Source organism: Erithacus rubecula, assembly GCF_903797595.1.
Source record: "Erithacus rubecula genome assembly, chromosome: 6".
Lineage (NCBI taxonomy): Eukaryota > Metazoa > Chordata > Aves > Passeriformes > Muscicapidae > Erithacus > Erithacus rubecula.
Window position 1 is genome coordinate 51,044,412 of NC_136688.1, and position 10,843 is coordinate 51,055,254.

The 10,843-nt window shown below is 43.7% G+C and overlaps 1 protein-coding gene across 1 annotated transcript in view; it reads right to left on the bottom strand.

Moving 5' to 3' along the window:
• The window catches only part of LOC306803461 (tumor necrosis factor alpha-induced protein 2-like), a 38,238-nt gene extending 28,057 nt beyond the window's left edge, over positions 1–10,181 (bottom strand). Inside the window, exons 1-2 of the mRNA XM_079308904.1 lie at positions 10,158–10,181; positions 8,012–8,136 (exon numbers count right to left, since the gene is read on the bottom strand). The gene's annotated coding sequence lies outside the window, so the exon portion shown is untranslated. The remainder of the gene's footprint in view (positions 1–8,011; positions 8,137–10,157) is intronic.
• Between the last annotated feature and the right edge of the window lie 662 nt (positions 10,182–10,843).

A 10,843-nucleotide genomic window follows, 5' to 3' on the forward strand; every position in this document is an offset into this window, starting at 1 on the left:
AAACAGACAGAACATGGTTCACACAAAATAGTATTTCCTGCTGAGGAAGGGAACACAGCATGAGCTCAGCCTGTATTTACCAGCAGAAACTGCTGCCCAGCAGCTCAGTCTGAAGGTACACAAACACGGTTTCCCTGCCTCTGGTGCTCACCAAATCCCCCTGTACTCTCCAGATTACCCATGTGTGTGTGCAAGAGCAAATAAAGCAGCACAAATATTTAATACAGGCAGCCTCTCCTATAGCAACAGATAAAACAAAATTGCTTTCCTACAGTGACTCCTGGCACCAGGCTGCAATCTCTCTCTGCCTAAGGTCTGTACTACCCTGAATGTACCACAGGTTTTGGAGCAAAAGGGAAAGAAGAAACCTTCTTCTTTTCTCTTGCTGACTGTATTTGCTTGACCTCAGCCACTGATTTTTATCTCATTTTGAAAGAGTTAATCTGAGACTTCTTCTCAGGATTTGTATGAGTTTATGAGGAGAGAACAGGCAGATGGATTGTCAGAGGTGCTACGTGGTCCCAGCACTTTCAGCAGCTACACTGAAGTCCTAAGGACAAGTCCCCCAAAGAGTTGGATGCTGTTCCTTCCCCTGCCCTGAACTCTGAAACAAAACATTGGATGTGATATAAAATTTTGCACTGCCTCTATTTTCTCTCTGATTGTGAGGACCCTGTTTTGAACTGACCTCAATTTTCACTTAATTAGTAACCTACTTTGCTGTTCCTTTAAAATATTTTTAGCTAATTCCTGGGGATTTTGCCTAATTCTGTTTTTTCTTTTCAGAATGAAACAAGCATTGCTTTAAGGAAGACGCTTCCTCTTTTGACAAAAATGACAATAGTAGTAATAATAAATTAAATACACAATCCCCAGAATTTTGAACATGAACTTTGGAGAATCAAGCAATAGAGGTGTCTGAAGTGGCCCTAAAAATCATTGCATTGAGAATTTTTTAATCCACAGAGAAGACTGAAACAATACTTTATGGAGTAGCAACTCAGTCTTCAGTGAAATTTTCTGCCACATAAAACACCATAGCACTGCAGGATGCCAGTCTGGTCATGTCACAGAGCAGTCACCAGCAGCTTGGTTTCTAATCTTATGAGTTATCTAAAGTTATCCAAGTAAGGTTCCAAGGGCAGCTTTGCCAGAGGAAATCTACAACTTGAATGCTGCTTGGTCTCCTAGGAATAAAAAGAGCTTTTAAAAAAAATTAATCATGGATATTGTTTGCAAGTATGGTGAAGAATGCATTACCTCAACCACTACCATGTCTCGTTTCAAGATGATCCATTATTTGATCCAGAGGGGGCTTTTTGGGAAAGTTTGTATTATGAATATTCTATCTACATTTGGACAGACGAGCCTAAAATTTTGAGTCCCTTCATTTGCCTTAGATCAATAGGATTCCTCTGTATGTTTTTACATCAATTCTTTCCAGTAGCAAAAACTTCAGGTTCAACTTCAGAGGAAACTTCCTGCACACATCTGAAAACACAGCCCAACACAGAGCACACATGCAGAGATTTGGGACTGAAAATCCACATGACATCATTTACATGCTTTTTCTGCTGCCACAAGAGGCCAGTGATTGTGTAAATCCCAGTCTTCAGTGTTTCACCCTCACTGACATGGCTCCAGAGCCATATCTGCCAGACACCATCTGGAGGCTAAAAATTATAACTACAGATCAGCTGCCAGGACACCCCGAGACTTCTGATGGGAACCAGGCACCTTTCAATATCAACAAAACATCAAAACTCAACTGTTTCTCCCCTCAACATTCACTGCAAGTGTCTGACTATGAACTAAGGCAGGAATGCCCCATGCACCTGCACTGCCAAAGGAGCTATTGGATGGGTCATATTGATATATTAATACATTTAAATAAATATATATTCTTGTATTATCACATCAACATTATAACATATAATGTATTAATATATCAATATATTGATATATTTATTAGTAGGGGATGGGATATATCAACAACACGACTCAGGGCCCTCATCCTTGTGGCTGAACAGGTTATTTGGGAGAGGAGGTAGAAGAAAAGAGATCAGCTTTTGTACAGACACTTGATCTTCAGAAATGCTCAGCACCAAGTTCCTCCTGTTGTCACTTCTGGACAACCTGAGCAAGAACTCCACTCCCACCCCACAGTGAGCAGCAACCTGGGTTAGCCACTAGCCCTGGTAAAGCTCAGAATATCCAAGATGCCAAATCACACTGTTAAAAGGTCCATTTTGAAAGATTTTTGCAATGTCAGTACTGGAGCTTGCTACAGTGAGAGGTTTGCTGCAGCAAGAGGCACCCAAAAGGGTCCTAGGAGAGAGACAATCGTCCTCTGAAACTACTTCAGAAAAATACCCTGGGGAGGAACTCTTCATGAACACAAAGAGAAGCATTAAATTTTTATTAGCATCAGTTCAGGCTGAATAAAGCAGGCTTCCCAAAGACATGGTGATAAAACATTTACACTACATCACTGGGTTATCTTCCAAAGGCAGAAAAGCATTTAGAAGAGAAATGGCACTTAGAAAATTCAGCACTGTTTCATGTGGAAGCTGCCCGAGGGTCTTCAGCATTTTCAGACCTGTTCCTGTCTTGCAGGAATGAAAGAAACATTGAGGAAACAAGAGATGGGAAAAACCTGGGGTGGGCAAAACCTGGGCAAAAAATGGGGAACAGGCAAGGTAAAGGAAAGGGAAGAGTATCTGTAATGCATGCATCTGCTGTCAGTATCAGGATGTATCTCATCTTTCCATCACTTCCCACATCTCAGCAGAGTGGAGGGAGTGCTATATAAAGATCCAGAGACACTTCCCCAGCTCCTGGGAGCTGCACAGCACCAAATGCCAGCACGCTGGCAGCGTTCCCCTGCCGCCTCCTTCACAGCCACTGTGCCACCCTCATTGCTCACAGAAAGATTCTCCCTGCAAAGGAGGAAGATGTGGTCCTCGAGGAACCAAAATTAGGTGGCTTGTAAAGATGTTTTTAAATTATCAAGTGAATTTTAAAAGGAATTGCTATTTTTTTTCCCATCATGAACAAGCACGTTATCTGCACTGTTATGACCTTAGATTTCCTGCACATATTATTTACTGGCTGTCAAGAGCCTAGACTCCTGAAAATTAATTTAAAAAGAGCATTAAGGCCACATTGCAGTGAAGAATTTCAGTAACTGATAATTTCCTTTTATTTCAAAGAGAATATTCAGCCTCTTAACAGTACACATCTGCTCAGTGAGCAGGAAGTAGTGGTGCAGAGTGGTGTTTGTGTGCTCCATGACTACATGACAACAAATGCCTTGGAGTCAATAACCTCTGAAAATCACACAAACTGCAAACCAAGTTAACACAGCTGATCTTGACACAGCACAGAATTGCTGGATTTTCAGGCAGCTGCCTTGGAGCTTGTCTGTTTCAATAAATGGGTCAATATTGGTATTTTCTGAACAAGGTTTTAATATGCAGCGTCCAAGCTTGATAATGGTTTTATGTTCACTGAGATCTCATTGGCTGTTACCCCACTCTTCACAGTTCAATATGCCTTACACATGTGGGCAAAACATGTAAAATGGCAGCAAAAATGAGCTTTCATGCTCAAAGCCTGTTTTACATCAGGAAAAATATGACTGCACTGACTTTGTTGATGAGGACAGGAAGATGAATTGGGCACTCCCTATCCCTGGTTCCTATTAACCTTACCACATGTAACAATTTAGTCTACACAAAAGTGAGGCCAAAGAGCTGTAAAATATCCTCTGGATAAAAATGTCTATGGATCACACTTTGTACTAGAGGGAACTGAGTCCTTCATGTCTGCAACTGCCTTCCCCCACCTTCTGCATATGTAAATAAAATGGAGAAAATGTAGATTAACATTTTCTTTCCTCTTCCTTCCCAGTCTTAAGAGCCATCACACCCAGATAAATCAGGAACTCCAAGCTGCACAGTACTTTTATATAAAATATGAAAGGTCTTCTGTGGTGCAACTAGTTCCAAGAAGAAGCAGATGTACCTTGTGATTATTAATCTACTCTAACATTTTTGAAAGGAAGAGATGGGGAGAGATATTGATATGTACGGCAAGTACTGACTAATATTTAAACCCTTTGGCATTACCATATGTTCCTGGAAATAATTGCCAGTGCTATTAGTTGCTTCATTGATGACAGCATGTAAATGACTATCTAATCTGCATATACAATTAAATAATTAGATGCCATATGTAAGAGCAGTTATTTATAGGTGCGAAATCAGAGGAAAAGTTCAAACTCCATTTTTATAATATAATGTAACATAATATAATACAATATTCTCACAAATCAGATTCTTTTGACCATAGATACTTCATTACTGAGCGCCCTATCTTAGGTTAAAAAAATTAAAAATCACAATTAGTACCTCATCATATTGATTTTCCCCTGTGATGCCCTAATTCAGTAATGCTTGCATCAAACCTGCTGGCAGGATGTCATAGCTGCTGTCCACAAAAGGCCTGTCAACTTCTGGAGCTCACTATGAACAAAACAAGCCAGGGAAAAACCCATCCCACTGAAGGTCTGTCCAGTGCATTCAATGAAGGCTTGCTCTATTCTTATGAGCAGCTGACCTAGATTCTCTGCTTGAATGAGAGCAAGGCTGCTCAGAGTCAGAAATTCATGTATAGCTCATCATGAGAGACAGGAAAAATAAGGAAGAGGATATAATCTTAAGGGAAAGTTATGGCATCCATTTGCATAAAAACTTTATCCATATTCCCACAGAGCGTTCCCCACACACTGCTGCTCTATTTTGGGACTCTGGCAAGGGCTGCAGCCCTCCTTGCAGCACACGTGGCAGGGCAGGCAGGGCTGTGTGGAGAGGCTGAGCTGTGCCAAGGCTGTGGAAGACAGGGCTGCACAGCAGGGTGGGCAGCCTGCTGCTCCAGAGCCACCTGCAGCTTTCCAGAGCTCGGAGGCAGCGAGGCTGGGCTGGACCAAGGGCTGCTGCTTCACATCCTGCCACGAGGAAAGCAGCCAGGGAGGGCTGCTGAGCCCTACACTGTCCTGCTGGGATCCAGCTGCAGGCTCAGCACATCCATCACCCCTGGGAAGATCAATAAGGCAATGCCATGTCCTGCTGGTGAGCCATGCAGAGCACTGCTCCTTCTGCCAGCTCTCCAGCACATGGTGAGCACACCCTGTGGCACTCAATAGTGTAAAGATATTGGTAGGCTCGAGGGAGCAGAAAGATGTGTCAGCCCTGGGGAAAGAACTTTTTCACCCAGCCTCTGCTGCTGATCCACTTTGCCTTCATCCCCCTGAGTTCCTATCAGGCCCCTCCATATGTCCATCTCAATAATCTTTCATATTAACCAATAATGCTCAAACAACCAGTGACCTCCAAGGGTGATTTCCAGGAAATCCAAGGGGTCCACCACTTGATACCAGCCCTTGATGGCACCTGTCACTGTTGTCACTGATGCTAAATAAGCTGCCCACAGAGAACAGTTTCAGGTCCAGTTCTGAACAATATTCATCAGAAGGGACGAGAAGGAGCTGGCAGACAGGGGTGATTCTCTCATATGCCCCAAGGTACAGATCCTGCCCTAGGGCTGTACTGCAGCCCTGGCCACAGGGACAAGGACAGGAGGACAGAGTCTGTGGGGTGGGTAGGAGCTGGGCAGTCAAGGGTCATTTCCTTCAACACCAAAATGTTTCAATCTGTGCCATAGATGAAGACAGAAAGCTAAACTAACATACATAAATTCAGGTTCCACAGATCACAGGGATATCCTGCCTGTTCTTCAGACATGAACATCCCAGACTGAGGCTGCAAAAGAGGATTTCTGCTCATGTGGCCCTCACTGACTGTATCACAGGGGTGCAACTTACACATCCAGCCCACACAGAAGGCTGCTTCAGAAGTTACTGCTGTGTGCCATGCAGCCAGTGAGCTTTCCCCAGCCCTTCTCCTCTGAAATGTCCAGAGGGGACACCAAGAATCACAGAATCATGGAATATGCTGAGTTGGGAAGGACCCACAAGGATCATCCTCCAAGGAATCCAGCTCCTGGCACTGCACTGGACATCCCTAAGAGTCATACCATGTGCCCAAGAGTATTGTCCAAAGAAAAGACTGAAAGAGTTGTTTGACCACCTCTCAATTCAGATCTGGTTCAGCAAATGCAAATACTCTGTCAGGCAATGGGTTTTCCTCACCAACTTTTTTTTTTTTTTTTTTTGCATGTGGGCAACATGCAAAGTAGGTCAGTATTATTCCTACCAAAACACTTGCTATGGGTGTTATTTTTAGAAAAGCATGTGATTGTCTGACTTTTATTTATGAGCACACAGAAAGATCCACTGTATATTTTCCTGTCTGTCTTGTTTGGGGTGGTTTGTTTTTTTAGCCCTTTGGGTAGGTTGCTGAGATTGTGGGCCTCATTTTGAAAGGCAAATTCAGACTACTGAGAGACCTTGCAGGTCACATGCCTTGGCAATCAGTGAAACAAAGCACAGGCAGCAGAGAGCAAATGAAACCAGACAAGAGCACAGAGAGAATATGAAAAAGCAAGATAGTGACACAGGTAACGAGGGATGAGGACATGGAGCAGAAAAGATGCTGAGGGTTATGGGAGATGGGGAATCAGGCAGAGTTGAATGGATAATAGAAAATGCATATCTTCATAACTCCTGAAAGGGCATACCCAAGACCTCAGCAATCAGAAAAAAGTCAGCAGGAGAGCCCAGTTCAGTGAACAGAAAACTTGTCCAGAGATTCAAATTCATTTTCTGAGAGCTCTTCTTACCTCCTTGGCACAAACAAAACAAGTAGAAAACAAAACCCTGCATTAGCTTTTTATTCAGCGGGTTGGTGATCACAACCTGATAGATATCCATCAGACAAACAAGCCAGGGGAGAGGGCCCTATAGCCAGGTCCAACTGACTCCAGATGTCTACTTGCCTGGATTCCACCTGGCCCATCTGGATAGTCCAGAGTTTTTGTCCAGTGCTTAAGTCATCAGACTATCCAAGTTCTGAGGAGGTGAGTTCTTCCACTAACTGCATGGCCAGTATGAAGAAGTGCACATCTCTGTGGATAATCTAGATTGTTTCCATATGCAGAAAAAAGGAGTAGCCAGTGTCCTTCCTCTTAAGTGAATGAAGATATCTAAAATAGACCTGTCAAGCAGCACACCAGCACTGGCTCATTCTCTTCATCAGCAGCACAAAGAATTCAGAATGAGTAGCTCAGGGGCACCGATACATATATGTCAAAACAGATGAACCACAGCCTAAATTTCCAGAAATTAACCACTACAAAGAATGTTAGGAACCCATCTTCAGGCCCAAGGGTCTTCTGTCTTTCCATCCACATGAAAAAGCCAGATGTATATGATCTGTGAGGGCACAGGTCAGCTGTATGGCTGATGACTCACGGCCATTAGGGGCTGCAGATTGTGCAATGCAACTGGCAAAAGTTGCTTGCTAGAGTGAGTCACCTCAGCAGGAGGGAAGTTCCATGTAGAATCCTCTTTGCACATCTCTCCAGAACACGACCACCAGCCCAGAGCTTCTCTACAGCTGGGAAACACCTCTGGTTCTTGTTTTCAAACTGCACAGGAAACATTGGAAAGTGCTGCTGAGAAGATGAAAACATGGGGACAATCTTCTACTGCCACAGAAAAAGGGAAGAGGTTGAGCTGGCAGGGAGAGTCTGGTGTTTGCTGACACCTTTTCTGCCTCTGCCTCTTGCCCAAGACCTGCTGCCCCAGAATAAGGGCCCTTCTGGGGTCTCAAGTGCCTCTTTGGCAATCCACATTGTGGACATTAAAATTCATTAAAGTTGCTTTCATCTGTCCTTTGAAATTGATCTCAAGCCCTGAAGTTCCCATCCCAAACATCCTGCCTCCCTCAGGTCCCAACTGGTACCACGTAGGTACTTGCAAAATGAAACAAGAACTTCAAAAAAAGCAAGAATAGCAGAGACAAAGACAATTGGAGCAGATCCAACTCACCTTCCAAAGTCCAAATAACATTTCTTTCTCCAGCAAGAACATGCAGCCACAGAGCATCAGGTACAGCTGCAGATGGAGTTACACAAACTATATCTTCCACACAGGGAAGGCAACAGCAGGTTCTCCTGCAAGCAGAAGCAGCACAAATGAACAGGTTACTCATGGGATAGCATGGGAAGTCAACTCTGTGTCTAAGACACAGAGAGGAAAAATGACACTCAGAGATGCTCAGGGGTGTTTTAATAACAGGGGACATATTCTGAAAGCTGCTATGGCCTGCTTGATACCTGGCTGGAGGGTCAGCCATGCTTCACTACCTTATCATCTGACATTGATATGCCACGTTTATAACACTGGTCTCAAGGAGACCACTGGTTTTGTACAAACATTGTGAAGACATCGTTTTACACCCCAAATTTTCCATTTTTTTTCCCATCCCTCATATAATACACACAGATGACTTCTGCTATCAACAACCTGCAACAGCTAGCATTTGATGTTGCACTGAATTTTCTGTAACCATGTTTTGGGGGGATCAGTTAATCCACATATACTTATACTTAATCAGTCACTGACACATGCATTCTCTATTATATTGTCTAAACCAGCAAGCTAATACTGCCTTGAAAAAGAACTGAAAGCAGCAATTATTCATGGCACTCATTAGCAGCAAAAACAGATTTCCAGCCATTTCAGTTACACTCCTGAAATTACGCAGTTAGAGGTTGGTGCCAGAGCCCCATTTAGCTCAAGAGCCTTTTGTAACAACAACAAACAATAGCTTCTTCTTCATTTATCTGGCTTCCCTTAAGAGGAAGAACTCATGTTACAAAGGAAGGGCTACATAATCATGTTTTACTGGATCAAGGTACATAGGACTTTCACAAGTCCCTTAGAAATTTCAGTACTCACAACACCCATGAAAATTATTAGTAGCCCAAAGGAAAACAGTCTGATATTGGTAACAGTAGAAGTACTAATGAATTCAGGACAATAGTCACAGGCCAACAAAAAGCAGAAGGAAAGGTGTAATGGGAGCTGGGTTATCAGCTGTGCTGTAACAGGAGAGCTGGTGCAGGCCTGTTCTGTATCCCACCATCACCATGCATGATGTCTCTGATGGTCATAGAGCCACCCCAGAACCTGAAGGTGCTGCAGAGCTGAGAAATGCAACCCCTCTATTCCTGCTAGACAGAAAACACCAATTGTCTCCTCTCTCAGCAGAGTGATGTTCCTCTCACTGCTACCTTTCCTTGTGGGAATGTTCATATGTCATTCCAGTACGAAGCTGCTGGGAGAGCAAGTTCAAAATCTCATCACTCATTCTTTAAATATATCTTTTTTTCTTTTTTTTTTTTTAATTTTTTTACAAGCACGAAATGAAGACACTGTGTCTTCTTCAGAAAGGCTAATTATTTATTAGAAATGGCCTGCCAGCACCATGAATTTTACATGACAGAAGCTGCATCCCACAACATATTTAAACCTCTCTGCATTAGTCATTAGAGCTCTGATTCTTCAGCCAGAAGATGTGGCACATCCTACCAGGAGTCCTGGCACAGGGTCTGACAGGCCAATCCCTTCTCCCTATGGACCACCCCTGAACCACAGCCTGCCCTGAAGAATTGCCTTGGAGGAGACAGATCTGCTGCATCAGCTCCTGCCTGCAATGTGTCCCACTGAAATGTCCCCCATGCAGGCTGTTTGGAATGTGAGCAGAGGTTTGGCAGGTCTAGCAGAGCATCCTATCTGCTGCAAGGCCTCTGGAGGTCGCAGATAAGCAAACCCAGGCAAGGGCAATGCTGGGGGCATAGATATACAAGCAAAACAAGACAGCCAGCAGATCAGACATGTCTTTCCATGATTTTGCATCTGGTGCAGAACTCAATTGATGACCGTGGGGTTATACTTGGTAATGAGTGCTCAGAAAGCCCAGATTTTACAATGAATGAAACCTATTCAATCCTCAATTAGCTATGGAAGATTAGCTGGGTTGGGGATTAACCAGACACTCCCTCCCCATAGCAACCACAACTACAGCAATACAGCACCACACATGGCACACAAGCCCCTGGGCTGTGCCCCACTTTCACCCCAGCAGGTTAAAGCTGCCCCCACCCAGGACAGAAACTGGCATGTTTCTTACAATCCTTTCACCTGTAGGAGACCTGAATAAGTTCTTATCCCCCAAATACCACATAGCCTGTACAAGCCAGGATCTGTTTTATCTAGGTTGCCCCATCCCACATTTTCTTCAATGGCTGAAAGCTGAGGATATTTACATGAACCAGCCAACACAAAACAAGAACATACCACGTGGCCTGTGAAGGCTGTCCCAAGCATTAGGCAGCTGGTGTGCTGACACCATTGCCTGTGTGCTGAGTAACCATGTCTCACTATTTCTTTGTGCCCCCTTACCCATCTCTTCCCATCTGTTTCTCCTTGGCATCCATTCAGATCATATGCTGCTCAAAGCAGAGCTTTCTGTTAGCACCTAGGAGATATCTGTGACAGGGCACAGCAAAAATCAGTCTGATTGATTCATGTGAGTAATTAGTGAACTGGAGTTGATGCTGTCCAAGGGCACGTGGATGAATGGGTTAAGCATGGTGTGTCTGGATGGAAAACGTGACTCATAAGTGTTACTAACATTATTCTTTCTCATGTCCATAACCCTAAGTAAGAAATGGGAGAAATGGAGTGGGTAGAAAGAGACAGCAGGCTGGCGGGCAAGTATCTCTCAAATACAACTGCACTGAATTACGGGTACATAGATCAAATGCTGAGAGGAGCAGAGCATTTGCTACTCCTACACACAGACCCATTTCTTCT